The following is a 12263-nucleotide window of genomic DNA, read 5'->3' on the forward strand; positions in this document are numbered from 1 at the left end:
ACTGTTGCATGTGTTGATAAGTAGCTATATGAGTAACTATATGGGTTATTGATTGGTTGCCCAAGTATTTGTATGGGAGACTGAGTGTGTGTGTGGGTGGCTGGGAGGTGTATGACTCTGTGCATAGATGTGTGAGCAGTTGATTCACTAGATGTATGGTTTCAAAAGTGCATGTGGAAACAGCTGTATGGGCGGTTGACTGTGTGCATGAGTGTATTGGTGAGTGAATGGATATCTCAGTGCTACATGTCAAAGTAAGTACATATGTAAAACACAGCACATGTGAGAGTTGACATATATAAATAACTGTGCATAAGAGCCAGTGAATGTGTGAGTGGCTGTATGGATCATTGTGAACTTGTATCAGGGATTGTATAAGAGAGTAAATATGTGTTAGTATATGTTTGAATAAGTAAAGTTTGTATAACTGTATAGTTGAGGAAATGGAGGTGTGATTGATTCTTTGCATGACTGACTAGGTGTGTGAGTAACTCCATGGATGAGTGACAGTCTGTGAGTGTCTGTTTACACTGATTGTATCTAAGGTTATATTAGAGTCTGAAGAGGTTCATCGTATTATCACATGAATGATATCATCAGTGATGTGATCAGTAATGTCAAATGAGATGTCATCAGTGATGTCATCAGTGATGTCATTTGAGATGTCATCAGTGATGTCATTTGAGATGTCATCAGTGATGTCATCAGTGATGTCACTGACCATGTCATGAATGATGTAATATGTGACATCATCAGCAGTGGATTGCGGGTGCGCGATATATAGTTAGTGCAACTAACTATATATGGAATTTCAATGGTTTTGTGTGAGTAAAATAAGGTTTTGTAAATGCGAATTCCTAACTATATATGGTCTATAACCTATGATTTTTTCAGTGAATATATATATATATATATATATATATATATATATATATATATATATATATATATATATACAGCCACATTAATTACATAATTGAAAAAATAAACAACAATAGCAAAGTTGATACTATTTCCCTTCCACAATAAAAAAGTAAAATAACTTACTGTTTCCACAGCTGTAGACAGAAAATCCTGCATCTTGTAAAATAATCCAGGTAGCTCATAATCCAACTCAATTAAAAAGTTTTCCCAAAAAAAAAAAAAGAAATCCAACTGTACCAAAAAGTAATCCTTGGTCCGTAAATCAAAACTCCAGAAACCAAAAAAAATCATTCAATCAAAACCCGAAAAAATTAAGGATTTGCTAAATAATTATTAATTACTAAAACTAATGTGCACTTCCTTAATTTAAAAAAAACGCAATCTTCCGGCAACCGAAACTTCTTTTGAATAAAACCTGTAAAAAGACACAAACATTCCCACCCACACAAGTATACACATAATATACAATATACCAGTATTACAAACATTATACATACGATAATAAAACATATCCTACCATATTTTAAATTTTCTAAACTAGGCCTCAAAAACTGAAGATACATAAATTGTCAAAACCTAACTGATGGATAAAAAATGCCATAATTTCTAAAACCTAACTGAACACACACTAACACTTAAATACCTTCAAATTTAATTAAAACTGTTGTTTTAGTAAAGAAAAGTAATCTTACCTTGCTCGACATGAAGCAGCTCCCAATCACGACCTTCTCCCCTTTGAAATAACCCAAAACAACTCCGAGCAGTTACAGAATACAAGCCCCAAACAAATAAGGCAGCTTTAAACATATAAAATAAATGCAATTTAATTTAGAAAATGTTATAACGTGATATAAAAATTACTATCATGTTTAATTAAAATACTATAATTTGTTTCTTATTTGTTTAAATGTATTATAATTTTTTTGACATTGTAAAATTATAATAATAAATATTATTAAAAACAAAATATATAATATTATAATGCCATGTATTTACATGTTATATAAACATTACACTCGGATCCGGCTCGATCGGAGAGCTTTCCGACCCCCATCAGAATCGGACCATAAGATGTTACCAATATATGTAACTAAATAAAACATGTTAATAATACCAGACTAAAATTAACAACTGTTAAAAATATATATATATATATTTAATGTATCTAAAGAAATGTGAACCTGCATTATCTGATATAAAAAAAATGTACACAACTGTTTAAAGCAATGTACTAATGTATTAAATGATTTTTCCTTAATTATTACATGTAAAAATTTACCTACATACCAACTATGTTGTTTTTGTAAAATAAATATAATGTCATATCTTTATGTATTGGTTTATTCGACATATTTTTAGTAAAAGATATTTTTCTTTTTGACTTCAAAATATTTTACAATAAATAAACTTCATTAAGAAAATGGAAACGTGTAATTTATTGTCTACCATTTCATTAACATTATTTTCAATGTTAGATATTAATTTTATTTTCATTAAGTATACTGTGTAAAATAATATGTTTTAATTAAACATATATACAATGGTGTGCTAAATTACTATTCCCACTCCAGTTAACATGAATACAGGGTAGGTACTACATACTAATCTTAAATAATTTACTATTCCCACTCCATTTAGTATTAATTCAGGGTAGGAGCTAGACACTAAACTTAAATAATTTACTATTCTCACTCCAGTTAGTATTAAATTGGGATAGGTGTTGGCCACTAAATTTAATTAATTTACTATTCCCACTCCAGTTACTATTGATTAGGGGTAGGTGCTAGACACTAAATTTAATTAGTTTACTATTCCCTCTCCGGGTAGTATTAATTAGGGGTAGGTGCTGAACACTATACTTACATTATGTACTATTCCCACTCCACTTAGTATTAATTTGGGGTAGGTGTTGGACACTAAACTTAATGAATTTACTTTTCCCACTCCAGTTATTATTAATTCAGGCTAGGTGCTGTACACAAACCTTAATTAATGTATTATTCCCACTCCAATTAGTATTAAATAAGGGTAGGTGCTGGACACTAAACTTAATTAATTTATTAGTCCCACTCCAGTTTGTATTACTTAGGGGTAGATGCTGGACACTAAACTTACTAATTTACTATTCCCACTCCAGGTAGCATTAATTAGGGGTAGATGCTGGACACTACATTTAGTTAATTTACTATTCCCACTCCAATTAGTAATAAATAGGGGTAGGTGCTGGACACTAAACTTAATTAATTTGCTATTCCCACTCCAGTTTGTATTGCTTAGGGGTAGGTGCTGGACACTAAACTTAATAATTTACTATTCCCACTCCAGGTAGTATTAATTAGGGGTAGGTGCTGACACTAAACTTAATACATTTACTATTCCCACTCCAGTTAGTATTAGCTTGGGGTAGGTGTTGGACACTAAACTTAATTCATTTACTATTACCACTCCAGTTACTATAAATTCAGGTGATGCTGACTCCCTAGATTTCTTGGATGCGGAGCCAGAACCCGGCCCAACAGGCATGCCAGGGCGCAACAGTTCCCAGGACCCCACGGTGCCCCTTTGCCACCACCCCAGCAAAAACAACTACACTGACCTCTGCTGTAACGACCTGTGCGGCCTCCACCACCACCACCACCACCAGTGCTGCCTGCAACACTCTCTCTACCTCAAAAGGATGACCACCCCACCCCACAATCTGAGGAGGGCAGGGAGAGTACATGGGGGCGTAGATTGGTAACGCCACAGGTCCGGGACAGCAGGGCAGGTAGGAGGGCAACTGGGCATCAAACCCAACCTAACACTGGGACCGAAGCCCTGGCCAACATCGCCAGAGTCCTTGGGGCCTATTAACGAGCCCAGGGACACACGGGCCAGGCTCTTGAAGATTCCTGTGAGCCCTGCCAGCTAGTGAGGTCCATAGACACCCGCATGGGCCAAATTGTGGATCTCTTGAGCCAGCTTGTGGGGGTTCTGAGAGACAGGCCTGGAGCCCAAACAACAGCTCCACCTCCCTCCAGTGGCCCACAGGATGACAGTTCCCCCACCACCCCTGCAGCTACAGAGAGGGGTGAGCCTTCAGTCCCCGCTGAGCCTGCAGCAGAGGCCCCCCCAGCCAAAAGCTCAAGGAGCCATTCAAAGAAATCCTAGGGAGGATCCCATGGCAAAGCAAAGCACCAGCCAAACACCAGTCAATGAGCCAGCCATGATGGCACCCATGTTCACCTTGCCATTAACTTTGTTGACTGTCCTTACCCACACTGCCAGGTTAATGGCATGCGTCTGTTTGGACTGGGTCACCCCATCAATGTAGTGATTACTCGATTGTCTCATCTACCATCACTGACAACTCATTGATTTCCTTTGCACCATTTTGCAAATATTCACTTCCCTGTCACATACACATTGTAAATAAACACTCCTTACACACCTATGTTTTCGTGTCAGCTCCGTGTTTATCACATGATGTACAATGGTGACTCTGTTTACAATGTACCAGGTGCACTGATTGTTTGGACTCACTGAGAGGCTGAAGGGACCTAGGAAAACACAAGCGAACACTATTCACTTGTCAGGTGATGGCATCACAGCCATTACACAACACTTGTCATCAAGTTACTCAAATCTGCACACATTACAATGAGCAACAGTGCCAAAATAGACATCCTGTAGCTGTGCATGACTACCCTGTCCTAAAATATTAGCACATCACAAAGCTCACCTAGGCCTTTTCACCAACAAAATCAGAAGACAATGGCACCGTTGTACGTTTTCACTCACCTTCAAGGGAAGTAGCGGCTGATGAGCTGTTGATGCAGGTCGACACCCTCCTCTCCACTATCCTGTCACTGGACATGTGTGGGTTTGCAGGCGGTGGCCTCGGCTGCTCATCATCATCCAGGAGCAAGGGGATCTCCTTGCACAAGGCCAGGTTGTGGAGCATGCAGCATGCAACTACGATCTGACACACCTTTTGGGGAGAGTACATCAGTGCACCTCTGGTCTTGTCTAGGCAGTGAAATCCTGATTTAAGTAGGCCAAATGTACTCTCCACCATACAACGTGCCCTGCCATGGGCATCATTGCAGCGGACATCACCCGGGGTCCTGGGATTCCTCAGTGGCCTCAGCAACCAAGGCAGGTTGGGATATGTTAGAATCACTTAGGTGTGAGATCAATTTTGTAGGATAAACAGTAGCTGGGAACAGCATGTCACACATACAGCACACTACTTGACTCTGCATACTCACCCATAAACCACGCACGCTCTGGATGCAGATTTGCCATCAGCTGTGGTACAATGCTGTTACGCAGGATGTAGGAGTCATGGGCTGATCCTGGGAATTTGGTACAGCCATGGGAGATTATCATTTCCACCTGGCATACCACTTGCACATTAATGGAATAGAAATGCTTCCTGTTCCTGTAGCTGTGCACTCATGCCTATGATGGAACCAGGCCAATATGTGTGCAGTCAATGGCACTAACAACATTAAGGATGTGGCCAAGGACATAAAAATCACCCTTCACAGCTGCCAATTTATGCCTCCTGGGGAAACGGATGTATCTGTCCTTGTAGTTCATCATAGCGGACAGGACATCACGTAATACCAATGCTGAACATAGGTTGCAATATCCCACCAGTGGTGGACAACGTGTACTGAAATGAACCAGTAGCAAAGAAATGCAGGGCGGCCATCAAGTTACACGTTGGTGTCAAAGCAGTCGGATAGGTTCTGCGAGGCCTCAGATGGGGCTACAACAGAGCGCATAGGTCGTGAAAGATAGGTCGATCTAGACGGAATTTCCGTATGATGTCCTCATCCTCCATGTCCACCAGCACCGTGAATGGACGATGCACATTTGGTCGCCTCCTAGGTGAGATGAAAGGGATGAAGGGATGAGATTAAAGGGTCAATTAAATCCCCCTGTGTGATGTGTCCAACATCTTACGTGTAGACTGAGACAGCGCCAACATTGATTGGGAAAAACACTTCAGCATACAGCACAACTCACATGTAGGGACACCTTGACCTAAACTAGTCATTCAATTGTCCAGTATTCACACAGAAATTTCCCCCCAAAACAGATTCAGACTATGTGAATTCAAAAACGTACATTCCAGCATCTTGTGCCACCAGCCCTGAGAGTAGTTGACACAGCACATGTGTGAGACAGCATCACTGCTAGCTTCTACGTAGCTGCTGTACCTGCCACATCTTCTTGCATAAATCAGGCAGGGCACACTTTAACAACACAATATGAGGCATGTGTTCGCAAAGATCAAGTATTAACATGAGTTCAGCAATCTACACAATGAAATAGGCACAATATATGGTCAGACCTTCATTACTGTGTGTCGCTTAAACATCTCACACATTGAAATGTGTACACATGTGAGAGTCCATCACACCACAGATCTGTATACATCCACAATAATTTCATATGTGACATGAGAGTGAGTACATGCTGCGCATGTAATCCTGTGCACTGACATGGCATGTGTAGTCATCAGTGGTCTAAATGTCACACTAGCATTGGTCAGCACTATCTGGTGGCATGATTCATTGGCCATTGACACTGCGACAGCATGATGTGTCCATAGGTGGTATAAGCGTATACCACCAATACAATCACAGACATAGGCACCATGTCAGGCAGCCAAATCACGGTAGCGACTACCTGGCCCCTGCAGTGCGCCACCGCCAATGCCCACTGCAATAGCGGTAGTGATATACACATTGTAAAATGGCGATAGGTGTGCTTCGCCACCACAATCATGGCAAAAGGCACCAATATCAGGCCGCTAAATTCCGGTAGCGACCACCTAGCCCCTACAGTGTGCCAATGCCAACCACAATCGCTGTAGTGATCTACACATTGTGAAATGGTGGTTGGTGTGCTCCACCACCACAATCATGGCCATGGGCACCAATATCAGGCGGCCAAAAAATGGTAGCGACCGCCTGGCCCCTGCGGTGTGCCACCACCAGTGCCCACCGCAATCGTGGTAGTGATATACACATTGTGAAATGGCGGTTGGTGTGCTCCGACACCACAATCCCAGCCATGGGCACCAATATCAGGTGGCCAAACCACGGTAGCGACTGCCTGGCCCCTGCAGTGTGCCACCGTCAATGCCCACCACAATCGCGGTAGTGATATACACATTGTAAAATGGCAGTAGGTGTGCCCCGCCACCACAATCACGGCAAAAGGCACCAATATCAGGCCGCTAAATCCCGGTAGCGATGGCCTGGCCCCTGCGTTGTGCCACCGCCAATGCCCATGTTCTTACAGCCAATGGGAGACGCAATTGCAGTAGCCAAATGCAATTTTGAAAATAGTGGTAGGCGTGTTCCACTACCGCGGAGCCAGTCATTGGATGCAATTTTAAGATGCACGATCGTGGTAGCAACGGCCTGGCCCTTGCGGTCTGTCACCGCCAATGCCCATGCCCTTACAGCGAATGGGAACCACAATCACAGTAGCCAAATGCAATTTAAAAAATCGCAGTAGGTGTGCTCTGCTACCGTGGAGCAGGTCATTGGATGCATTTGGAAAAAGCTGACCTGTAACACCAATTGCAGCCAGTCTTATCTCTAAGGCACGAGAGTTCAGTATGTGCAACCACGCCCACAGCAATCCCAATGATGTCACCACAAATGGAGTCCACATAAGTACACCTTATATCAAAATATATACAATATATACAAAATGACTACACAATACAACTCCCACATATATACACTGGGTAATATTGTTTCCGGTTAGTTGGGCAGTTCTAATTCCCAACCACCGCTTCTAACCCACAGTTACACTGACTTTTAAACATTCTCAACAGGTTAGGTACGTGTTATCACTAGATTCACACATGTTGCAAAATACAAGGAATACTGCCCTACTCAACGATGGGTTCCTGTACAGTACCACACTACCTATGGGCAGGATGGCCTTTCACCAGGGAAAATTAAATGGAGCATTTTCCACTGTCAGGTCCTAGCACCCACACTGGCACAGGTCCTGCCTTTTACCTACACTGCTCCTGCCTAGGGGTTACCCAGGACATCTTACAGGGGTGCCTCATGTGTATGCAAAAGGGAAAGTAAGGCCTGACAAGTGGTAGCACTTGTCAGGACAACATGCTAATTTATAACAATGTGCACAAGCCCTACACTGAAGACCTGTGTTCCCTCTCTGCCCATTTCTTTAGTACTAGCTCTGGCACACACACAGTGCACATCACTTAGGGATATTGCTAGTAAGGCCAACATACCAATCAGAGACAACGAAACACCATTACAATTTATACAGGGAACATCTGTACTTGCACACTGATTAGAAGTGGCAAGTACCTACAGTATTTAACTTCACAGCTCTCTGTCAGGAAATCTGTATAGGGGAAAAGCAAAATGTTTAAGTGAACTTTAGCCAACAAGGCCAAGTCCAAAAAAGTTGATCTGCTGCAGTATGTTCCTGAGAGTGAGGGTTTGTGTGATACACTGCCTAGCATGCTAACTTCAGGGGAAAGGGGTTTGTAGCCTATTTTACACATTTCCCTTGCTGCATATCAGGATGGGAGGGACATGCAGTGTGTTTTCAGCCATACAGTGATACTGCAAGTTTGGTAAGTGGGAGTCAGGACAGAAATTGCCTGAGCTAATGGATGTTTAGGTCCATGAGGTACTTCACAGGCTCATCTGTGACATTACAGAGAGTCTCTGTCCAGAGGGTACTGATGGAAGTGTGTTTGACTTAATATTGCCACCATAGATATGTCAGCATTATGCCCAAGAGCGACACAGCAGATTGTTGTGCTTTTGAAACATCCTCCTTCCATTTTCTTCATAATGTGTACTGACTCACATGTGTGGGCACTATTTTCCCTCTATACTGTACATGCCTGTGACAGTTCTGATGGCCCACGTTAGTCCGCAGTACGAGCTCCCCTACCCTGCAAAGTTACTGCTCAATTTATCAGGGACCCATCACTGAATGAACAGAGTGTGACATGTGGGTTGTCTGCTACCCTATTCCTCAATGAGCTATCTTAAACCTGTGGATTGCACAAGACAGACCTTGTGATAAGGGTGTGAGATTGTAAGATCATGTACCTATATGTGACCTCCATGACACAGGTAGCCATTCACAGGCCAAGGACATTGAAGGGTGTGCAGTATTGGACACAGTGAGTCTGCCCTAAAACATCATTTGCAATGAAATGTATTTCTTGCTCCCTCACATACTTCATTGCAGATGTGGGCCATCCTCACCTTGCTTTCTGTGCTGGCATTCTGCATGTGTATGAGATGGCCAGGTACTGTGTCCATACTCATACCTGCATGCATCTAGGTATGATTATCTCATGCTAATGTACTACGTGTCATGCTGTATTGTCTCTGCCAAACATATCTGAATAGCTGTGCTGAATGTGTGCATGCTCCTGTACTGATATGTGTACAAAAACTTCCTAGGCAGTCTAAGACCAGAAAACAGGTGATTGGACCAAATAGGGCTAGGAAAAGGGACAGACAATACAAGAGACCTTAATAAAAATAGATCATAATTTTAATCAACATGTTAAAAATCATATAAAGAACAAGGGGTTCACATTATATGACACAATTACATAAAACAATACAGTATATACTCAATATAATTAAAAAAGACACCAACATAGATTTAATAGTGTCTGTAATAAAACTTGTGATAATAAATTACTCGACGCGCGTTTCGGCGAAAACGCCTTCTTCAGGAGCCGCAAGTTACAATCTGTAATTACATATAAAAAAAGCAATTGTTACCAACATGGCTCTATGGAGATTTGCGTTGAAAATAGGTACATATTAAAGGAAACTTGTTGTTAGTCACATTTTGCATCAACTGAATACATATAGTTAAACATTGGCATATAGCCCTAAACCTAGAGATAGACGGTCCAATCATTGTGGCTTGTTTCTGGATAGTCATATAATAAACTTATTATGAAAAACAGATTGTGTCGTACTCACTCAACCAGATAATGAATCTAGAAGGAACCTATATTAGACATGACATCTATATATAACATATTCTATAACAATAACATTGCTGGAATATCTAGAGATACAGGAGACATTTCACTGAGGTCTCTCTTTTAATAACATGTATACAGTTAGCACTTTAATATACCTTCAAGATGTGGTCTTGATGTGGGGTGATTACACTTTGTTAAAAAAAAGGGATTATTTCCAATTAGATAGCATAATGGTATTACATAACATGTGCATGGATATAACGCCAATATATTTATGACTTTCTGATTAAAAAGCAAATAGACACCCCAACAACATCACATGACATGTACATTAATATAGCATCAATATATTCATGACTTACTAGTCAAAGAGCAACCGAGAGATGTCGTTCTCAGGTCAATGGTACTGTAATAGAGTACCTATAACATAGATAGAAAGAAAAGTGTCTGGTAAATATGGGAAATATCTATATATAAATATATATGTGAAAAATAACCAGACCAAAAAATATTATGGCATAGTGATCAATGAATCAACAAGAAATAATGGCTCCATGATGTGCGAATCCAAGGAAACTGCCAATAAAGCTATTTCTGCATATCAACATACGAGACTGTGGAACATTGTAGGGGTAGCCGTATCTAGATTCATTCAAAGTATACTTAAGTTAGCACATAGAGGATATAATCTATAGTACCTGTTTAGCTAGGATAAGTTCTTATGCTTGATGAAGAATGTAAAGATCAGGCCAATAGACGATAACAGACTTTGATTATGTCAGCAAGAGATCTCTGAAAGATGAAAGGATGTCTATCAGATGGTGAGTATAGACTAATATAGTGGGTCATAAAAGGCATTTACGTACATATGCACTAGCATCAGTGTTAATCTGGTGTTTACCTTATAGAGAGTATGTAGGTGCTGATATGCACTGAAATTGACATCCTCTATGTGCTATCTTAAGTATACTTTGAATGAATCTAGATACGGCTACCCCTACAATGTTCCACAGTCTCGTATGTTGATATGCAGAAATAGCTTTATTGGCAGTTTCCTTGGATTCGCACATCATGGAGCCATTATTTCTTGTTGATTCATTGATCACTATGCCATAATATTTTTTGGTCTGGTTATTTTTCACATATATATTTATATATAGATATTTCCCATATTTACCAGACACTTTTCTTTCTATCTATGTTATAGGTACTCTATTACAGTACCATTGACCTGAGAACGACATCTCTCGGTTGCTCTTTGACTAGTAAGTCATGAATATATTGATGCTATATTAATGTACATGTCATGTGATGTTGTTGGGGTGTCTATTTGCTTTTTAATCAGAAAGTCATAAATATATTGGCGTTATATCCATGCACATGTTATGTAATACCATTATGCTATCTAATTGGAAATAATCCCTTTTTTTTAACAAAGTGTAATCACCCCACATCAAGACCACATCTTGAAGGTATATTAAAGTGCTAACTGTATACATGTTATTAAAAGAGAGACCTCAGTGAAATGTCTCCTGTATCTCTAGATATTCCAGCAATGTTATTGTTATAGAATATGTTATATATAGATGTCATGTCTAATATAGGTTCCTTCTAGATTCATTATCTGGTTGAGTGAGTACGACACAATCTGTTTTTCATAATAAGTTTATTATATGACTATCCAGAAACAAGCCACAATGATTGGACCGTCTATCTCTAGGTTTAGGGCTATATGCCAATGTTTAACTATATGTATTCAGTTGATGCAAAATGTGACTAACAACAAGTTTCCTTTAATATGTACCTATTTTCAACGCAAATCTCCATAGAGCCATGTTGGTAACAATTGCTTTTTTTATATGTAATTACAGATTGTAACTTGCGGCTCCTGAAGAAGGCGTGTTCGCCGAAACGCGCGTCGAGTAATTTATTATCACAAGTTTTATTACAGACACTATTAAATCTATGTTGGTATCTTTTTTAATTATATTGAGTATATACTGTATTGTTTTATGTAATTGTGTCATATAATGTGAACCCCTTGTTCTTTATATGATTTTTAACATGTTGATTAAAATTATGATCTATTTTTATTAAGGTCTCTTGTATTGTCTGTCCCTTTTCCTAGCCCTATTTGGTCCAATCACCTGTTTTCTGGTCTTAGACTGCCTAGGAAGTTTTTGTACACATATCTGATTTACCCTGCCCTAGGAGTTTTTCGTAATCACTACCCAGGGGGTCCTTGTTTCTCTACACCTTGCTCCTGTACTGAGACACAGAGGTACATAACCCAGTCTCACTGAAATTTGCTCTCCTTGTCTCC

The sequence above is a fragment of the Lissotriton vulgaris genome, chromosome 2_1 (assembly GCF_964263255.1).
Source record: "Lissotriton vulgaris chromosome 2_1, aLisVul1.2, whole genome shotgun sequence".
NCBI classification, from domain to species: Eukaryota; Metazoa; Chordata; class Amphibia; order Caudata; family Salamandridae; genus Lissotriton; species Lissotriton vulgaris.